Raw genomic sequence first — 18,258 nt, forward strand, 5'->3', positions numbered from 1 at the left:
CCACTATATTTTATGTTCACTTGGTGATAAGAAAATGTGCAGTGAACGCAAAATAACTTCGAGCTTGAGTTACGTCACAATAAAATAAGAAGGGGATAGGGACAAGGTAAGGGGGAGTAAGTCGGCAAACATCTGTCTCAGAATGTATAATTAATTAAAAACTGTCGTCCCTTTAAATAGTAAATACATGCATGGAAATGAATCTTCCAGAAGGATATATCATAGCTTGGAAAACTTGTTTTGTGCAACGTAAAACAGCAGAATGGCACTGCGCGATATGTCCTATAGACACAAATAACTAATAAATTATTAACTTAGGAATTTAAAATGTACGGAGACAGATTATAAAGTATATACAAGTTTTGTTTGAAACATATTTATTTGTTGTTAATTATGACAACAGCGCGAAATTTTTAGGTTAGATTATATATGGTAAATTTCAAGTAGTCTGAATCTGTACTGATGAAAATTATACACTGAAATGGGCATAGAACTTTTAGGTCAGTCTATATTTATCATAAATATTAAGCATTTGAATGAAAATCAGCCTCTGCTTCAAGAGGTCTTCCCATAACTTATTTGAATTTATATTATTGATATAACACTCGATGTATAATGTCCGTTTGCCTTTCCATATGCCACCTCCTTTGTACATGATATAGCCTATCTCGAAGGGGCTTATGTAGTTTTCCCTACACAAACTCTTCTGCGTCCTGCCGAACAAACACGCATTTATTCCCAAGTGCGCCTCCAAATTGTCTCTGTCTGCTTTCCGTCTTCTCTCAGAATTTCCGTCTGTCCCTCGATGTGGGGGTTTCGAGTGTCCCTGGAGGGTCGCGCCACTGCCCACGAGAAACAGTCAGCAGTCCGCTTTCAAACTGCGTGTGTGAAGGCCAGACTGGGCTTCAAACGTAGTTGCAGGTTTTGTTAGTGGAGGAAGGAATCTCAGCGGCACACTGGCAAAAAATCGACATGTAAAATAATTAGAGACCAAGGAAAAACTAGCGTGGAACTTGGTTTCTCCCACCAAGAAAACACACACCTTCAGAAAGACTGAGTGCAAAATGCTGAGGAGAATGTTTGAATATAGCAGAAAACAACAGGCAGGAATTTGGAGGAAATACATTAATTCTACGCTTCATTAACATTACTTTGATGACCAAACGAGAGGCACGTAGCATGTTGGATGATGTTACAAATACATATTATATTTTACTTAAAAAAACATGAAGAAAGAAGCCCACTTGGGAGACCTAGTCACGGATGGAACGATACCACATTAAAACCTAAAGTCAAAGTGTGAATCAGATGTATCTGAATGAGACCTGTAGTTCTCATGGCGGGGAGGATGCAGATGACTGTCCCATATAGTCTGGCACAAGTTTACAGACGTTTCGGAGGTGCTTGCTGCCTCCAATATCAGGGTAGCCGGACGATGGAGGTAACAATCACTTCTGAAACTTCTGTTATCTTGTACCAGATTGCGCGAATGAATAACCCTGAAGACAGCTATCGTCTTCAAATCGTTCGGCCCGGAATAGCGTCCAGTGGCAGGCTCCTGCGATAGATCATGAAGTTTAAGATGACGTAATGCGCGGAGTAGTTCTTGATTAGCTGAGAGACAATTGGCTAACCAAGTTCTCTTGCGTATCTGGTTACTGGCGTGGAGCTCAATCTGTAGAGATACGGCCACTCCGAACGAAAAATAATTTAAAATTACGAAATATTTCAAATAAAGCCTCTAGGCCGAACACGAATATCAATATAATAGTTTGTTTATCGTAGGGGTACTGCTGAAAAATTGTGTAGGTGTTGTGCTTAAAATAAATATAAATTTCACATGTCAACAGAAGATATATGAAGCTTATAAATATTTATTTTCCAACATCATCAATCAGTTGTGTGACAGATGAGTTCATGAAATATAAAACACAGGCGTGTGTTCCACAGTGTCGGAGTCGCTTTAATGAAACTTGTCTGCAACATAATTAAATGGGTTGGGAAACAAACAGTGTCCAAGTTTTTATGATTATTTTGTCGTATGGGTATGAATCCTGATATACAGACAAGAAGGAATTTTTTTTAATGAAGGCTCTCCGGTGGCCAGAAAAATGTCACATATCAGAACATCGCAGAGATATCTGAAAGAAAGTCACAGGAATTAAAAGAACTACAGAATTATGATTCTTTTTGTGCTAGAGAATATCTGCGTACGTAGACACTCACCCAGAAATAGAGCTTAGAGTCCAAACATTATCGAAAATTGTTCATTAATCACACACAGAACACTCAAATAGGCATTTTGTCTACCTTCTTCTGGGTCCCAATAGATCACTTCTTTCATATTGGTTATTTTTAAAGCTTATAGGCTCAGCGGACTTAACGCGAATAGGGAAAAGAACTTGTATTTGGCAAGACGGACATTCAGAACCGCTGTTACAGTTTCATTGTATCTTCATGTCCACGTGTCCGTTTGTCTTCGTCAAACAACTGTTGAAACAATTGGCTGATTCTCAAGAAATTTCGCACGAACTTCGTGTTACTAGAGCCGTGCTAGTGGTCTCTTACCTTTAGGCTTTTCAACCAACGAAATTCTCTTTATTTTGAAGTTTATGTTATGTCTGTATCGTGCTTTGTTCCAAAACTACGACTCTTTGTTACCCCACCATTATTTTACGGACACCCTGTACCTGTATTACTAGAATAAATTCTGAAGACGTGATGGACGTTGGAGACAAGCGAGAATCAGGCATGAATGAAATCGCCTACTCTGAGAACCGCGAGGTCTGTGATACAGGCAGTAATTAGGAACAAATTTTTTTTTTAAGGAAACCACTGAACTTTGATACGGAGTGGTTATTACTCCTGGAGGTCCTGGGTTCATATGTTGTCCCAGAGACCGGTTATTCTTATTTTCCTCGGTCTCTCCAAACAAATGTCGGGATATTACCTTAAATTATACCATGGCCACTTCCTTCTGTATTCTTCGCATTTCATTACTCATTTCATTAATTATTATTCTTTCATTCGACGCTATTTAGTCTGAATCACTGACATCGTAATTAAATGAAACAAATTAAAGCAAATCATTAAATACATAAAAGCATAAAAACTCTTGTTAGAGGTTATTTTGGAGGCTGGTCTAGAGTCAAAAGAAGAGAGACATATTTACTTGTATCTTCATGTGCATGCAGGTCACTGGGTGTAACGACAGCTAATGCACTATTCGATTAATGTGGGAAATTAACAAAATTAAAGAAAATAGGAGCTGGTTGAATTCGGACAATACTTACCACCATTTACTTCAGTCATTTGTCTTCACATCTACTGAAAAGCTGAGCTTTATTTGAGAAAAATGTCGTTAATTTTAATCGTATTTGTCCGTCATTTTTGTTATTTATTAGGCTAGGTGTTGTTAGAAACTCTGTTATTTTTTCGGAAACTAAACTGCGTATTAATACACCCATATAAATACAAAGTACAACAGAAATGTGGCGAAATACCTGATGCAAACACAGAGACAAACTTACAATAGAATGTGATTTGCTGCGCTGAGAGACACTGAATTATGTGTACGTTATTCTCCCAGCACGAAAAGAGAATGAAAAAGTAGCTAACACTAACTTAAGCAAAAAGTAACGTTTCCACAATACTGAATTTGTTCCAATCTTCCTTAACTTTAAAATACACAAGTCCTGGGAACTGCTTCGACCTAACACGTTCGTCTCGGCACACGGATGAATATTTTCCCCGAGTCTCAGAGGAGAACTTCGGAAACAAGGGACGAAAACTCAAAAGTGCATTTGTTGCGTTGTTTTGCTCAACGAAGTGAGGAAAACAGTGCTTCCGGAACAATTCTATCACTCGCGGCTTTGTTCGTTAGAGAAAAAGGGATTGAAAACCTTCCGGTTCCGTAACTGAGCAACTATCAGCTTCTCAAGAACTGTTTTGCGGGTCTATGTAAGAACACAAGTGTTTGAGATATAAGCTTACAGCATATTTATGTGTTGTATTCACTTATACAAATTTAAGATTTGGCAAAAAATTAATTTAATTTCATAGCTTTACTCTTCACTCTGTATATTAACTGTCCCTTCCCTTCCCTAGCCCTTCCTGCATGTATTAATGTCATTAACTTTGTTATTAATCGTGATTTTATCACAAACTGCATTACGTTCTGTCTGAAAACCATAACGTTTTCGAATCTATTGTTTTCGTATGCTTTTGACTTTGTTGCTCAAAACCAGTCTCATTATCATACTCACAATTGTTTAAATCAATATTTAGAATTATTTAATACCCTTCTAGGAAGTTATTTTAGCAATGTGTCTATAAATTCTTTCTCTTACTTATAAATATTTTATTAATACTATTATTTTCCCAAACATTTCCGAAATCTGTACTTAATTTGTAAATTATGAATAAGTATCACTAATTGTTTTAAATAGATATGCTGTTTAAATTTTATTGACATAAAATTTTATATAAAATTATCCCATTACTAATTTAAATCTATATAGAAGTGATGTCTCTCTACAACACGCGTGTTATGTTTGGCTCATCAGTAACATTATTTTGCATGTAAGTTATGTTTGTAACCCAATTAGGCCTGGTATCAGAATTTAAATTATAAGAAAAACAGTTGTTAGCCCGTATAAAACTTAGTCTAAAATTTATACAGAAAATATCCTACCTTTTTCATGTCTGCTTCTGAACAGTCACTGAACCTCATATATTTTCCTCAGTGTACGTCTGTCAGGACAATTACTATGAGGCTATTCTGGGACGGTTTTCCTCGAATAAGAGAACAAACTAAATATGAAATATAATTGAGTAATATGTAACTGTAAATGAACTTTGCGTCTTTTAACGCATACAGCTTGTTAACGGTAACCTCGCTTTCAGGCTGTGGACCAGTTTTCACCAACGTTGACCTGGACAGGCCCACCGTTGGATCGACAACCGAGACATTACTACTACCTAATTCGAACAGGCCGTCTCATTTGTAAGACCATTAATTAGGCTACGGTTAATTGCAGTTACGTTTTATTTAGATGTTACGAATGACCAAGACAGCTGATTAGGCTATAAACTAAAAGATTAATGACTGAAAGTCTCTTATGATTCGTGTCATGACTCGGCCAGAGATAAGGTTCGTTAGTTTCTCTCAGAGGCATGGACCTTTTGGCGGGAGGAAAGCAAACAGAACGACGATGATAAATTCAGAGAACGGAGGGTTGAAAATTGAGGAAGTTAAAAGTAGGGAACTTTATTTTATATGCTGACAGAGGAAGTGAGTAAGAGGCAATGTCAAGGATCTGAAAGAACCGGAATGTGTTACAGGAGACGTGTAGGAATTGAGCAGTTAATAAACAGCGGACATAAACATTTTACGGCACCAAAATTTGTGGCCAGAGAACGCAACAGGTATGACAGTTCAGTGGCATTCAAGAATAACTTACCCAACTCCATTAAACTAAGATAGTATGGGCGAATTTAATGTATATGTATATATATGTTACGTATCCGGCAAACAGTGGGCTGGGAGCTTCGAAAGAGAGCAGTTAAAAATTACAGTCTAAGGAAACATTTAGGAACTAAGGAAATATGGCCAACAACCAAACTTGTTACACTTTTTGCACGGGAGGTCACAAGGTCGTAACTGGGTTCAGAATACGGTTATACTGACTTAATATTATTATAGCTTACAGCAGTCCCAGCAGGCAGATTGGTAGTTGGAACTTAATATGTACTAAACAGTTATAAGGAACCGAACCTTTCATTTATGTTTAAATAATACACAGACATTGACGTTAAGGACACTGTAAAATTATAATAAGGTATAGTCGTCCTTAAGCGACATGTCCATAAAACTGAAAGTGCCAACAGAGGCCATTATCTCCTCAATTCACGTCCATCTAAATACATGATAGTGAAGTTTACATAATATGCTGCTAAACAAACACACATTTATCGAACAACTTAAGAGACTAGTCAGACTTTATTATTATTATTTGCGAAATAGCGTAATAAATGTTCACAGACTTATATTAGACAATATTAGCTTGTGAATAATACTAATGACGATGAATGATCATTCAATTTAAATTGGATAATACGTAGATCTTTATTGATTTTGTATACTACACACAACTGAAAATAAAAATTGTGTATCTATAAGTTGATCTGTACATATAATTCTCAATTTTACTGCTCCTAAGTTGGAGACTTACTCTTCGAATTTATCTTTATAAATTTTGGTATAAATATTTAAACTTGTTTCTTAAAGCTTGCCTTGAGATTAGAGAAAGTTTTTTTTATGTATAAAGCTTAGTTTAAAATTCTATTTTGTTTCTTTAAGTGTATGGATTAAATATGTATTATCTGAAGGCTGAATATGATTTTCTCATAATTTGTTATCGGAGTTACTTTACGTTCACACAGAATACGAAATAGGAACTCAAAAGAATCGAAAATCCCCGTTCTTATTAAGTTGTGCTGGCTAATTAATTTTATATAGACCCATAGTTAAGTGTCACATCTTTAAGTAAATCATAATCACATAGGCTATAATCTTTACATAAACCACAAACCCTATCCTCTGCGTAGAAGGGGCTAATTTGTCAGGAAATTAGTCACTGAAAGTCCTGCTTACCCATGCCCTAGTCGATTCTTCTTGCAGGTGAAGTTTTTTGGGCGCAGAATTTAGTTACAACTGCTCATCTATCTCCTTTCACTGCTTGTTTCTGGACCTGGTCAGTAATCTTGGGGGTCGAGTCACTCGTCCTTGTTTCGCCCATTAGTACAATCGATTTTTGGCTCGAGGCTTTAACACCAAAGATGTTTAAATAACATGAATGCGATCGGTGGGTGTGAGTAAACATGAAAGGTGAATACCTAAGGATTTTGATTAAGACTGTCATCGCCTGCTATCTCAAGACACCTAGGGAAGGCAAGAGAACTTAGCAGGATATTATAAATATAGGAGACGTTCTAATGCAGCGAGACACGTATAAACTCCGATAAAATGCTTTTAATTTTAAACTGACTTTCCTATGTTAAATTTTCTCTCCGATATTTACTTGAATAAAAGCACACCAACATTTAGTTCAATAACTTGAGGACAGCAGACCGTAGAAAACCGATAAGATGAATCTTGAAGCTTCAGGATATTAGACTATGGAAACCAGTCGTCTGACTCAGGATACAGACTATTGCTGGCCTGTTGTGGACACGCTAATATATTTTCGTTTTCATAAAAGACGAGGAATTTCTTAGCAAGCTAAGCAACTATTAGATTCTCTAATAAAATATGATCCATTAATTTGGTTGTTTATTGAAAGTAAATTATGTCCGCGAATTATTTCAAGATAAAAAGAAAAGTAATTTTAATTATTTTATAGTATTTTATAAGAAAATATACCATTGCATCATACTTTAAAATAGAATGTGTTACAGGAACGTTAGTGGGCATTATAAGTCATCCAGGTATTTCTTATCCGTAGACTATTAGACTGGACTTATCTGTAGATTATACTATAATAGACAACTGTCCACTGCAAATCACGAAGTTTTCATAGATTGCCAGAAATCACTGTCCTAAACGCAATTTTCAATACTTGAAGCACGTTCCATTTGCATGCATACGGCTTTATACATGCAACTGGAAGGCAACGCAAAGGAAAAAAAATCTTTATGTGGTGTGTGCTTATGTTACTCGTAAATACTTCATATTGCGCCTAACACGCAGAAATTATAATACTGAGCATGCGTAGAGCGTGGCGTGTGACATATCCGCGTCTGGCTTCGTTAGAGCCCCGAGATAAATGTGGGGAGAAACACATTTTGTGGACGACTAAAAATTCTTGTTGACCTACGTCTTCATAGATTCGTACGTGTGAGTCAAATATTACAGTTCTACAACTTCTTATTTATTTATATTCGGAAGCAATTGACTAGTAATATAAACTAACACTAATTTCTTCCAAATAAACTTTCTATCGGTATACGTCTTTAAATATTTTTATTCAATTTGGTTGTTGCGTTTATTAACCACGTAGGAACAAAATTCTATTAACACACAACAAATCAAGATTGAAAATTAAGTGACGTTGGTTTCAAATTTGCATAGAAGTTCGCGCATTGCAATTCTTGATAGTATGGAAACAAAATGTAAACATTTGTATCCAGGCAAAAGTTTCACGAATACCCAAAATCTGGTGTAAGAGGTAATATATGAAAGACACAGCTATGAACACAGGAACACGATTTTACCATAAGAATATATTTCTTCATGCAGTATCGAAAATGGACAAAATGTAGGACGAAACATACTTCAGTCTCACGTTTCATTAAAAGTCAGGCGTGAGAGAGACAAGGAACAGTACAAGGTTCTCAGAGCAGCTTCGACAACGAAAATACGGAGCTCGCAACTGCAAATCGTTTATCTGTTCCTGGGAGTTGCCAGTGGCCCATTTGCTGTTTGGCTCGGCAAACAGAATGTGCGTCGCTTTAAATAAATAAAGAGGAAACTGTTGCAGACAGACGGCAAGAAGCCAGAAGTGTAAATACGATACGTAGGAATGAGTGTGCTCTTACATCACTGGCACTCAGATCTGTGGCTGGCGTTAGAGAATTCACTTCAAGATTTGGTATTTATTACGTCGAACCACAGGTGGCCCGCAGTTCTCTGGCCGTGTGGAGTCTAAATCAGGAATGCCCCGCTAGTGAGCACAGGTTAACGCCGTCAACAGGTTTGGGCTTACCACACAAATGCATTGTTTGTGAGTCGGATACTTCATAGATCTGGTGTTAATTTACTAGGGATAACGAATCCAATATTGTAAGGCAAATAACTCTGTATAGTTGCATTTTTTCACTCGTACTTTTTATCGAGTTTGAAAATATAGGCGGTCCCATAAATATATATATATATATATATATATACACACACACAGCAGTAACTTTGGTGGCCACTTGTCAGTTCCTCACCGTTAACTGTGATGACTTTGCTGCAATAGATTCGCTATTTCACTAAGTTGCAATTTTGACGTATGTAACGGTCTAGTTTATGAAATGACTTAATTTCGTTCAATAAACGTGTGTTTGGGACAGCTGTATGTTTCAGACGTAGATTTAAATATTTTCAGGATGAAGAGTGCTTATTGAAGCGACTAGACCCTAAATAATATCGAAATTCACCACTTTCTTTCGAAACTCAAAGGTTTATTACCATCACGTAGGCTACGACAATGGTCATTATTTTATGCTAATGAATGTTTTGGCATTCGAAACTGAAAAAGCTTATGTTGGGGTGACAATTCATTTTTTTTACTAAAATGTATCGAAATATTACAATTTTTTTAAAGATCGAACTGCAAAAGCGGTCCCTTCATATGAAGACCTGCACGAATGTTTACGAGCTGAAGTTGAGAATCAAAACCTGAAAATTCTCGAATGAGGACTTCGACGGGCAACGACAAAGGACAAATGCCAGAATCATAATTTCGCCAGAATTTTTCCATGCGTACTTTTACTAATTTGCTATATTAATAATAAGATACGTCTATTTGTCGATATTATACATGTCCAAAATTATGTAACAAATTTTGATTGAAAAGTAAGATGGCTTCCTTCTGAGTTGTTGCCCCGTATAGTCTGTTAGAAGTCTATCGACGTTACACAGGTCCTTTGAGGCAGCAAGCACCTCCGAAAAGTAAGCAAACTTCTACCAGATTACAGGGAAAGATATTATCCCACATTACCAACACACGAAAGCTATCTTTTACGTCATTAGTATCTAGCCTAAACTTCTATCTGAACATTTTTTAGACATAAGTACGTATACCCATATATTTTAACAATACAAAAGGAAATATCTGCGGAATATTTTACTGTGTTATTCTGAGACCAGCTAAGTGCCAGACCAGAAATGAAGCCCATAACGTAGGACCAGGTGTATAGTAGTGATAAATTTGCCAAGGCTATCTCACACCTCGTGCTGAAGCGATGGTATGTAGCAGTGATTATTAAAAGCGTGAAGTCGGAGATCGCGTAGAAAAATCTTTCTTTAATGACACTGTAGAACAAGAATGTGAGTAATTCTCCCAGAACTGTACCCGGTTTGACGTGATAAAATTCCAGGATTTAGCCACCTTGAGATATGCTCCAGCCTCCGAATTTGTATCCGCACTTCATCAAGGAAAATATCGTACACAACGTGACAACAGACAGATTTAGAAAATATATGCACCAAAATTACAGTGCGGATATTTTGTTCAATTATGTTCCATTCTCGTTTACAGATTCCCGAACTGACGCTGCACCAAACTTCGACACAAGAGAGGGTCTACAAACCAGAAGTTAAGGTAGAGCACTTTTAAGAACTTAGTTATGAATATTTATTACGAATCACTTGTTTGTGTATCTCTTACAAATACGAATGCTAATTAATGTGGTTCTTGTGGAAACACTGCGCTCGACGGAAGGTTTTTGTGCCTTCCGTCTTCCCTTGTTATTTCAGCTGCTTTTGGATATTCAGTGCTGATTTTGCGAGAGAGAGAGAGAGAGAGAGAGACTGTTTCATTTAAAAACAACAAATTGCAACATCTCGTGTTGAATTTTACGGTCCGGCGAGGGACGGACTCCATTGTATTTTCGCAGCATATACCTAACTTACTTTGATTAATGTGTTATTTCCTAAATTTTAATATGCGACTAAGAGCTATCTCACAAATTTACTTAACGAAAATGTTGTCTTCAGCACTTGTCTGTGAAACGGATATTGCCATAAGGACTTTCTGTCTTCAATAAACAATAAAGATAAATATCAGGGAAATTAATTTACCTAAGTCTTTAAGGACGACAGGAATTCTTGTTTCAAATTTATTTCGTGAAGAGAAAAGATCCCGATGAAAAAATTAAGATGAGAAACAAATTAAGAAATGTAAGGACAGCATAACAATTCTGGGGAGTTTACCAAAATTTGACTTTAGACCTTCGATAATTGAGTCAGTGCCGTCATAGTTTGTATTAGGCCAATGACCCCAGCGCCATAGTAAAAGCAGTTGACAGTGAATGGTTTCTTTCTAAGACGAAAGTGCAGGGTTTTGTGAAATAGCGGGGAAATATATTTCTTTGGATATAATAGTACTTTTTTTTTAACAAAAGTTACAAGACTTTTATACTTTGAATCGCTGGATTTAATTATTTTTTAATGCGTCATCATTTACAATACTTCTGTTATGAATTCGGGAGAAAAGGCCAGAAATTCTAATTATTTACTCCGAAACAACGTGACTGCATCATTATGTGTTGTAATACAGTCGAATGTTCGGGAATATATTTCTGAATGTAACGAAATAAACACAGAAATGAAGCATATTTGTATTCTTATGTGAAGAGGTGTTTAAAAGTATGCAATTTAATGAAAGCTGAAATGATGCTACAACTCTTCGTAGCATTTTCCAACATAACATTTCATCAAATTAGTTTGGCTTTAGTAGAGTTGTTTCAGCGGGATGGAGAGCGCACTTGAAAAAGTTAATTTCTATAAGCATTTTTTTTTTTGCTGATAAAATCATTATTAACGGCAACAGATCGGAACATATCGACCTATTAACTTAGTGACGTCATCCGTTTACCATTCTCAATTCTTCTGTATCCATCCACTATCCTCCTCCCAGCACTTCTCTGCCATTGAATGACGAATTACACTCAGTGTTCCTCCTTCTTTGGCGCAAACAGCCGAGCGCTTCTGTCGTCTGAAAATCTTTCGATTGGTGTCTGGACTTTTGACGGTGATGATAAGAGACTTTACAAAAGGAAGATATTATGCCTATAATATTAAACTCTTTGGAAACAAAAAAGAGGAGGGAAATTTTGTGAGCAGTAAATCGGTTAATATTAATGATGGTTTCGTCTACAATTTTTGTTTCTAATATTGGATATTTATAATAATAATGAGAAATGTCGGTACAAAATGAAATGCAAACAGGATAATAAAATAATCGAGATGTAATTCGAGATTGAGGATGGAAGATTTAGAACTGATTGTAAGAATTGTTCGTACAAGGGACACAAAAATTATGGAGGTCGATGTCTAGGAGCTGTGGGCGGGGGAGCTTGGTAACAGTGCAGGCTGTCTGTCGTATGTAATTGTTCAAATTAGTGCTTATTATTATTACTATTATTTGTCATTACATAAAGCAATTAGAGGAACTACGTTATATAATTAAACATTCACATTTTCAACGATGGATAACAATACATGTTTATGTATTCATAGGTGGTTTGTCTGGGAATAATTTTGAATATCTTTCGTCTTGTACGGATGAATCTGTGGACAAAGGGTGTTTAAAAAGAAATTCCTCAAATAAAAGTTAAGAACTTTCGTGGAAATCCTTTCAGCCTTTTTCCAGTGCAGGTGACTAAATTATTTAATTGGCACCCAGGAGGAATTCGAAAGACACAGAAAAGCTCCCTAAGTTTTTTACGAGAATGCAGACTTTATGTGGTCAACACAAGATATTTGCCTGATGGAAAACGAATAGATCATCGATGGGTTTCCTTCGCTTATGTTTTCGACTCTTCTTTTACGTTAATTTGTTTGAAAGAAGAAAGGAAGACTTTCAATATCGTGTACAGTTTATCTTTCGTAACTTTTTTTTTTTTGGTTGTTTCAGTAATAATCGATTTAAACATATTTTAAAAGGTGTGTATTTCATCTATCCTGTTGATTATTTATACCGCGTTGTACTTTCTAAAGTAAAATTATAACACATACTCTGTATTCGTCTAATAATACTTGGGTTTATCTCCGTTTCATTTTGGTCTGTCCATCATTTTGAAAGAAGTTCACGATAAAGGAAAACGTAAAAATTATTACATAAAAAAATGATTCCCTTATCAGACTGGGAGCGAATTATCAACTGCAAATTTAGAATTACTTGTTAGCAAGAGTAATATTGTCATAGCAGTAAAATGCGAAATGATTTTATGCACCGGGAGTGCGTAAGGAGAAATATTTATGAAACGTGAAACGACCTATTGAGTGCAAATGCTTTCTTGCGAACTGATACTTTCGGTTATGTTGCATTAAGCATCAAGACACAATCCAGCGACGTGTTCTCTGTTCTTTCAGTGAGAAGCTGATTGATCCGTTAACGTACGGCTGGGATCGATTACCGATGTACTTTATGCCACCAGGTTCAGAATGAATCAGGAATATTCCACACAGTAATTTTTCTAAATTATTTCATTATGAATAAATACGGTTAGAACATGAAGCTTAAGACTCACTTACATATTATAAATTGTTATTAATACATCGTTCGTTACTTCTGAGGACATCTCCCTATTTCAAATTCACCCGGTCGGGATTCTTGTGGTGTTTACAACACCAAATTCTCTCTGTTGTCTTCACAAAAAATAGTCTAAGTAAAATGAATATAGTCAAAGCATTCATATAATGCTTTTATAAGATACGTTTTAATATTATTCTCTCAAGAAAATCTGCTTCTCTCATGTGAACCTTTCCCTTAAACTTTCCTGAACATAAGTGTGTGTTCGTTTTTCATTTTACATTTGCATGATACATCAACTTTTTATCTTTATCTGTCTAATTAACTATGTTACATGCATATTACAAATTATTTATATCTTATTGCGTAATTTTCTCCTTCCTTGTTACTTAAGCTCTTTTAGATTCAAAAACTCTGCAGGTACAACGTCAGAGGAATAAGAGATACATTAATTTATGTAAGCGTTTTGGTGTAGCAAAGACGAACGAACAGGAATTGTTTTTGAGAAACAAAGCTGCATGTCTTCTGATTACTATTCCCGTGTCATCCCACTGGACTTACAATTTATGTTAAGAAAAACATGTTGCAGTTTTGACAGGAAACATTCACCAGCGGGGACATGGGAGATGTTGTCAGATATGCTTAAGGCTGGAAAGAACTAGGACTGTTACCCGAAAAGTTTTATACTAAATTTTTAATAATGTTCTGTGTCATGACACATCTCGAATTAAACTGACATTGAAACGCACCTTTTATTAAATATCAAAATGCACCTTGAGTAAAGGCTGAATAATATTTGACATTCAAAAGTGTAAGCTACAGAATGGGCGAGTGTCGAATCGAACTGGAGTTGTCATGAACGGAAATTCTTACTTTATTGGTTTTTATTATATTACTTAAAATCATCTTGGCAGTTTTATTCGTTTCTAGACTGGTAATTCTTTAAAACATGAATTCTCAGCGTGCATCAGTCCTGTGGCCACACTCATCATTGCTTATCACCTCATGGACCGTGCGGTTTTAAATGAGGACAATTTATTAAAACTTCATGGCAGTTTATTAAAGCTGCTACTAATGCACATTGGCAAACAAGTTAGAATAATTATTACTCAATAACTTTATTTAATAAAATCGTAATTAGTGAGATATTTGATGCTGATTACGCTTCGTTAATCTTTTAGTACGAAATTTAAATTTAATTATAACTAAGCGTCCCCGCAATCACCTGTTTATCATCAGATGCTCTAACTCTTGGCTTGGTGCTTTTCGTTAAACTGACCGACTTTGTTAAAATATCGTGTCTTCTGGTTAAAGTAAATGTATTTTATCATGCCACGGACGCAGACCGTGAAATAGGTGTCTGCGGGCCGCAGTTTTCTAACCCTAGTTAAATTCATATAGCTATCATCATGAGGACCGCAATTATAATAGGAAAGATGCTTGCTATCACATCTTTTCGTATCTTCAGTACATTTTTGTCAATGACAATATATAGACTTATAACACTCTAGAATGAATGTTGAGATTATAAATTCAGCTACAGGGCGTCTAAAAACTTGCAGTTGCATGGAGTACAGACAAGTTAAACTAGAAATTTGCGCTTCTCAGGGTCATTCAGAGCTTGCAGTTGGCCACGCGAGTCCAACTTTGCTTCTCTAAGCTCTATCATCGTCGTTCTCTCCTGCTAGTCCACGCTAAATCTCCGCAGTTGATAAAACGACTGTAAATAGATTCACTACAGTTCTACAATAAAAGATACTGTTTATTGGGATTAGAGGTTGTCATGTAAAGTAAGAAGATGGCTGTTTTCTGAGTCGTACCATGTAGTCTGATAGATGCTGACCGACGTTTCAGAAGAGCTTACTGCCTTAATCGTTCTTTGTTTCTTAGGCTATTTTAACACACGCGAGTGCATCACTTTTTAAGATTATGGAGAGAGAGATAAAGGAGAGAAATAATAGAGGAAAAGGTTTAACGAAGAAGAAACAATAAGGAAAATCAGTATAATTTCTGGTTAAAATACTCTAATTACAGAGGAATAACTCTTTTCAGGCTATGAAACAAGTATCTGGTTATAACAACCAGATCTCATGGTCTGAATTTATTTGGTGTATTGGAGGATTGGTAAAAGGAAAGCCACCTCTTATGACTTAATGATAATTATTTGCGGTCTAATAGGAATAGAAATTGTACGATACTTAAGACTGTGACTTAAAGTGAAAAATAACGTTATGAATACAATCAGCTATAAAAACCGAATTACTTTTCTTTTCAAGAAATATGGTCATGTTTACTCTTATATGAGATATGAGTGACCGTATTCATTAAAGTTACGGAGGAAAGACATTCTGTTCAGTGATCTCTGGCTCAGAATTCAGTCACCGTCCAAAATGTGGCCCACGAGCTGCTGTATAAAAAATGTATCAATAAATTAAGATAGTTTGTGTGATAAACAATGTCGGACATTGATATTTAAAAGCTTTATATTTTGGGTGTGGCACGCGACTCGTGTCAACTGTGAAGAATAATGTACGGAATCGTGAGTAAAACCAAACAGAGCTGCTTGTAACTAGAGCAACTCACAAGACGACCATTCTACGGACTTCCTTTTGGATTACGCTCGATTTTTATCCCGAAATGATACCAGAAATTATGAACAGCCTTATGTACGAATCTCGTGAACATGACGGTACATTAATCTCTTAAGGAACAGTAACCTGATGAACTCCTTCCACATTTCTTCTCCCTTAAGATTTGTCTTTCGGTGGCTTGCAATCTGTTTACTTACCACACTGCCGTAGCATAATATAAAAACAATGAATGAAAATCTCAGAACATAACAAGTATTTAAGCACATGTGATGAGGTGCATATTATATATTATACTACAACAGAGACTCTGGAGTGAACGGACGTGTTTTGTGTGTGCTCCGTACCTGCAGTGTATATCTTTGTGCGAGGGTGCTTTGTCCGCAGCCGGCCGGCATTATGGTTGCCAGCAAGGACTGTTGTTCTGTGTGCAAGAGACCTTTCCATGGAAAGCAGAAATCTATCAGATGCAGTGGGCCCTGTGGTTCTAGACTTCATCTTTCGTGCCTCAACATGAGTGATTCCGAGTACTCGTTTTTTATGGTCGACGGCCAGTCCACATACAATTGTGTGTCGTGTGTTTTACTTAGTCGTGCTTCTAGCCCTAAGAATACAAGAAGAAGAAGCTTGAGATCTGCTTCGACTTCGGAGCTTCCTGTGAAGGATATATCTCCGGATGGGGCGAGTATGCCTTTGGACCCCGAGTCTCTCGGCGTTCAGATCGAGATGGTGCGGCGTAATGGTGCTAGCACTCATAAGCTTGTTGAGAATCTTGTACAGATGGTTCTCAAACTCTCCGAAGATGTTCAACTACTTCGGAAAGATAATGGTTATCTGAAGAGTCAGTTGGCCAAGCTTGCTTCCTGTGCACCTGCTCCTGCAGTACCACCTTCCATTCAAAAGCCTAGTTCCTTGGTTTACGATGATGCGGCACACAAGGCCGCCGACCCAGCTCTTTGTTCCGTTTCAACCAGCGCCGACGCCGGATCCAAATCCTATAAGGACATCCTTTCGGCTGGTTTGAAACCGAAGGTCTCCGGTGCTGAGTCTGAAGGTTTTATAACAGTCAGTTATAAAAAGAAGCCCACTTCCGTGATGCCATCGGTCAACACTGTCAACACAGTTCGACAACGTAGGCAGCCGCTGATAGGGGTTAGGAATTCTGCCGCTCTACCCATTGTGTGTAAAAGGGAAAGGTCTAAGGCCCTTTTTGTGTCTCGATTTAGTCCTGGGGTCTCGGCTGCAGATGTAGAAAAGTCGTTAAAGGAGCAATTAAGCCTCAAACGGTTGGTCTGCACTAGACTTAAAACTAAATTTGATGCTTACGCGTCGTTTCATATCTCTGTCAATGAGGTGGATTTTCCCCTCATTAATAACACTGGTGTATGGCCAAATGGGTGCCTGATTGCTCCCTTTTACGGTAAACTGACCCCTGATCAAGTGTACTCCTCCAGTACACCTCAGTCTTCAGCGGTATTATCGCCTGCAGGGAATATACCTATTGCGCCGGAGGAAGGCTCTATTCCCCTGTGATCATGGCTCATGTCGTCTGTGATTTTGATATATTCTATCAAAATGTTAGAGGTCTGCGGACTAAATCCTGCGACTTTCTGGACAATGTCTATGCTAACCAGTCCAAAGTGTATTGCATCACTGAAACCTGGCTAAACGACACCTTTTTAAGTTCCAATCTTTTTCCCAACACGTACAACGTATTTCGTGCTGACAGGGACTATTTAAATTCTAACAAGAAGCGTGGTGGCGGCGTACTTACTGCTGTCTCCAAGTCATTATATGGGGTCAAACGTAGGTTCGATTTGGAGGTCACGGAAGAATGCGTTTGGATTGAAATTCCTGTTAAGGATAAATTTAATTTACTTATAGGAAATCATTATTTTCCACCTGATTGTGATGTAAAAGTGGTTGAAAAATATTTCAAATTCTTAGAATTAAATTTAAATTCTAATCTCTGCCGTGTAATTATGTTAGGTGATTTTAATGTACCTAACTTTGATTGGTCTAAAGGCACCCCCCTTCCTAACTCGTACTATTATAACAAAATTAAAGGCAGTTGTATTTACGCCGCCTCATGCTTTCTTGGGCTTAGTCAGCACAACAAGTGTGTCCCTAATAGCGCACTGCTCGATCTTGTTTTTTCTAATTTCAACGATCTAAGTGTCTCTGTTTCAAAATCTCCTATGGTCGCTCCTGATAAGTATCATCAGCCTATTGTTCTTGACTTTAAACTAATATTAGACTTCCATAATACAATTACTTTTCCTCGACGTAACTTTAGTAAAGGGGATTATTTGCTACTTTACGAGACTTTGCGAATCACTGACTGGTCATGCATTCTTAAAGAGAATTCT

The 18,258-nt window shown here is 36.9% G+C and overlaps 1 protein-coding gene across 3 annotated transcripts in view; it reads left to right on the plus strand.

The window, feature by feature from the left end:
• LOC110838519 (uncharacterized) overlaps nt 1-18,258 on the plus strand; it is a 581,802-nt gene that overhangs the window by 250,487 nt on the left and 313,057 nt on the right. For all 3 annotated transcript variants that reach the window (XM_087348332.1, XM_087348331.1, XM_087348333.1), the window contains one exon: nt 10,305-10,367. The gene's annotated coding sequence lies outside the window, so the exon portion shown is untranslated. The remainder of the gene's footprint in view (nt 1-10,304; nt 10,368-18,258) is intronic.

This window comes from Zootermopsis nevadensis, unplaced genomic scaffold (assembly GCF_977971745.1).
Source record: "Zootermopsis nevadensis isolate Lab colony 2312 unplaced genomic scaffold, Znev_1.0 Znev_ptg000013l, whole genome shotgun sequence".
In the NCBI taxonomy this organism is placed as follows: Eukaryota; Metazoa; Arthropoda; class Insecta; order Blattodea; family Termopsidae; genus Zootermopsis; species Zootermopsis nevadensis.